Below are 4045 nucleotides of genomic sequence, written 5' to 3' on the forward strand. Positions count from 1 at the left end.
ATCTACATAGGAGGGAAGAAATCTTCTCCTAACATCTCCAGTAGAAGCAGAAACCAGAATCTATTCAGTCAATAAGAAGCCACTAGGATCACTAGGGCCCGCATTTCCTAGGGAAAAAGAAAAAAAGGGGGAAAGGCATACAAAAGTCCCTACGGCCAGGGATATGAACGGAATATGATAGTAGGCATTGCTGAGATCCATGGTTGCCATGAAACATTTTTTTTCTAAAATGTTGACCATAATTCAAATGGTCTGTATCTAGAAGCTTGTTTGTCAATTTAAGTCTTTCAGATTGAAGATTGCTTGGAAAGTCCCATTACTTTTTTTTTTATAAGAAACATTGATTATTAAAACCCTTTCCTCATATGAAGTGATGGTAATGGTACTAATACCTCCTTTTTCAGAAGAAGAGCTGTTGAAAATGAATCTTGGAGGATGAAGATTTCTGAATTCCAGTCTGTAACCTGACAATATCAGGTAATTAACCTACAGGGATAGTGTCATTTCTGATTAGGCCTGAGTGAAAGATTTGGTTGCCTATCTTTGGCAGGGATTGGGTTCAACAGGAAACCCTGGTCTCTACCTCTTGATTGCTGTGATCTTTCAGGGGCTCATCTTCTCTTGAGATCTGTACAGTCCCTTCTTTGCCCTCAAAAGGGCTGCCATTGATGATAATATTTTGATTCAAAAGGGAAGCTTAGCAACTCCATTATAACGTCGGAGCCAAACCAATTTAGCCACATTTGCTAGCAAAGCAGATCTAACTGCCTTCTTGATTAAGTCAGCTGAGGCATCTGACATAAACCTGGATGCTTGCCTTGGGGTACCTGCAGCAATATGATCTTCCAGCTGGCCTTATCAGGCATCCAGGCTTCGGGCAGTACAAGTTGCTGAGATGCTAGGCCTCAACATGGCCATTGAATTTTAAGGACTTTTTAAGCAATCCTTCCGCTTTCTTATCCATTGGGTCTCGCAATAATCTCATGTCCTCAAAAGGTAGGGATATCTTTTTTGGGATTTTTGCTATTGGGGCATCCCCCTTCAGAATGCCATTCCAAGCTGCCGAATCAAATACCTGAAAAAGGATATTTGCATGTTGAACAAAGCTCAGCTTAACCCCTGCCTCCCTGTTAATAGCGAGCAAATTACGTGGATGTAGCATGGTGGCCCCCTCTCCCCTACATTATTGATGGAGAAGGAATTCCTCTGCCCTTGGAGATACCTCCTGCGCACACAGAAATGGATCCCCAGACATCCAGGCAGCTGTGGCAGGGAAAAGTCCTAGGCAGGTGTACGCCAAGATGCCAGGGAAGGCAGAGAAGTGCCTGGATCCCCCGACTCCTCACACTGCAGTCCTTCCAACTGTCTCACTGGGGAACAGCATTTCTCTCCAAACATCACATTACATTTGGAGCGCGGTGTAACTATACTCTTTACAGAGGTATGGTATGGTAGCAGAAAACTTCAAGCAGTACCATAGGCACCACGACCGCAGCTCCCGACGTCCTGCAGGAAAAGGAAACAAATACTTAGGGAAGCCAGTAGGAGAAACTATTAAAAGGCTCTACTGCTGTCGTAGAGGTAATCAACTTTTACAATAATGCTAATGAGCCTGTTGGGCCATCTCATAAAGCCAGGAAACAGAGGGGTTAGGGTAGCCCCTCGGCTCAATAGCCTAATTTTAAAAGATGATTTTAGAAGGAAGAGGCCATAGATAGCAAATTATAAGAAGATTACCACAGTAACAGTGTCTATAAATAAGCGTCCCTGGTTTATTAAGCTGAATTTTGAGTGTAGATTACTTTTAAATATCTGCAGTTCATTCATTGTGCTCCCTCTAGTGGGAGCTGCAAAAAAGCTCCTCATTGTGCCAAGCCAAAGGTAGGAAGCCAGTATGTAGGAATTAAGAAATTACGGTACTTGTGAAGAGTTGTTAAAGTTCTCGTTTATATTGAAGTCCTCTTTTATACTGTGTTTTTATATATTTCTTACCATTTCAGACACTGGTGTACTTGTACACTATGATAGTATGAGTAACATGGCCTTACAGTTATGATTTCCACTCTATTAGCATAGAAAAATTCTGTATTGTTTAGGTAGTGTAGCCTGCATTTTAAAAGACTATTGACAGTTTATTGACTTATAGGTTATTCTAGGTACTTTATCAGTGGTTTGAAACTACAATGAAAGCAATTGCATTGTTTTCAACATTAAACAATGTTGTGCCCTTCAAAGGGATTATTAGCGTTGTATGTAACAATAGCTCTTTGCGCTCAGTTGTGTTATCTGGGATCCTGCTCATGGTCAACAGTCATTCTCTCGGAGGTCAAAAAGCATGATATTAAGATAGAGCATGGTGGGCTATAAATCTGTGAGTAAACCCCATTTAAGTAGTCAAGTCAGATCTGAATCAGCTATTTACAAACAGAGATACAGGGGGTTGTACAAAGAAATCAAAAAGCCCCGCAACAAGCGCCAGGATACATTCATAAGACAATTTTTGGATACGTTTAATGTACAGGCGGTCCCCTACTTAAGAACACTGGACTTACGTACGACCCCTAGTTACAATTTATTGTACTTTAGTCCTAGGCTACAATGATCAGCTATAACAGTTATCACAGGTGTCTGTAATGAAGCTTTAGTGTTAATCCTGGTTCTTATGACAGCTCAACATTTTTAAAATCCAATTGTCACAGAGACCAAAAAAGTTCTGGCTGGGGTTACAATTATAAAGTATACAGTTCTGACTTTCATACAAACTCAACCAGGGCCGGCGCTATGGGTAGGCAAAGGTGGCAATTGCCCAGGGCCCCCAGGGAGAAAGGGGAGAATCTCTTCTTTCAAATGAATCTTGAATTTTGTTTCTAGGTGCTCTGGATCCAGAGATATTCAGGTTTAAAGTGAGAATATCAGGTGCCATTTTTATATATAAATATCACTTCCGACGGCAGTTTAACAGTTAATATCTCCATTTTTCTACATTTTAGAAACACTATTTTAGATTCATATAAATGAGGAGACTCTCTTCTTTCATAGGAAAAAAGAAGTGAGGTTCTATGAGTCACAGAACCAGAGATACAGCCCCCTGAAATGTCTCCCCCATCTCCAGATTCTTAGCCATCAGGCTGCAGGGAGTATTAGCTGCACACAGGAGCTGCTGCACCTCACAGATAATGGAAATATTCACTTTATATGTTACTACCGTAGTACTACATTTTGAGAAGGGATAATATCAACTAATATTCATGTTTTTAACCCTTCTCTATGCAAATCTAAGAACACACTATCAATCGTTTTTTTCTGTTGTTTTTGCGCCTTTTCATTCAGGCGCAAAAACGGGCGCAAAAACACTCCAGCCCGGAGCTGGCGTTAACTGAGAAGAAAGCACTAAGCCCCTTTGCAGAACAGCTCATTTCTAGCAGAAAATCTCATCCAGACACTGCAGACACTAGAACAGATCATACAGACATGAGATACTCTGCAGACACTAGTACAGTTAATACAGTCATTAGATACTCTGCAGACAGGAGCTACAGACTCTATTTACAGTTCATCACCTTCTATTTACAAAACATTCTGCAGAATCCTGAGCTCAAAGCAAGACAGAAGAGAACGTTACAGAATGTTGCACATAGTACTGACAAGTGTCCCTCATGTAATTCTTCACAGTATCACCAGTGTGTCTGAGGGGGATACTGTGCAGAATTACAGGGGTGCAGCAGGAGATCAGCACTGGGGGATCCCCTCCAGGAGAAGCCACTGCTGAGGAGGTCACTGGGTGCAGGGTGTCACACACCTGGGTGCTGCTGAGGAGGTCACTGGGTGCAGGGTGTCACACACCTGGGTGCTGCTGTGAGTGTTATCTTCATGCTGGGATGTGGGAGAAGCAGAGAGGAGCTTGTAGCAGGATCACATGTAACTGCCTTAATCTAACATTACGCCTTAACTGCGCCAAAATTGCGCCTAAACTGTGTTAAAGTAAAGTGATTAATAAGAGGCAGGAAATTGACTTATCACAGATGGTTGTAGCTTGTGATAATTC

This window comes from Engystomops pustulosus, chromosome 1, assembly GCF_040894005.1.
Source record: "Engystomops pustulosus chromosome 1, aEngPut4.maternal, whole genome shotgun sequence".
Taxonomy (NCBI): Eukaryota; Metazoa; Chordata; class Amphibia; order Anura; family Leptodactylidae; genus Engystomops; species Engystomops pustulosus.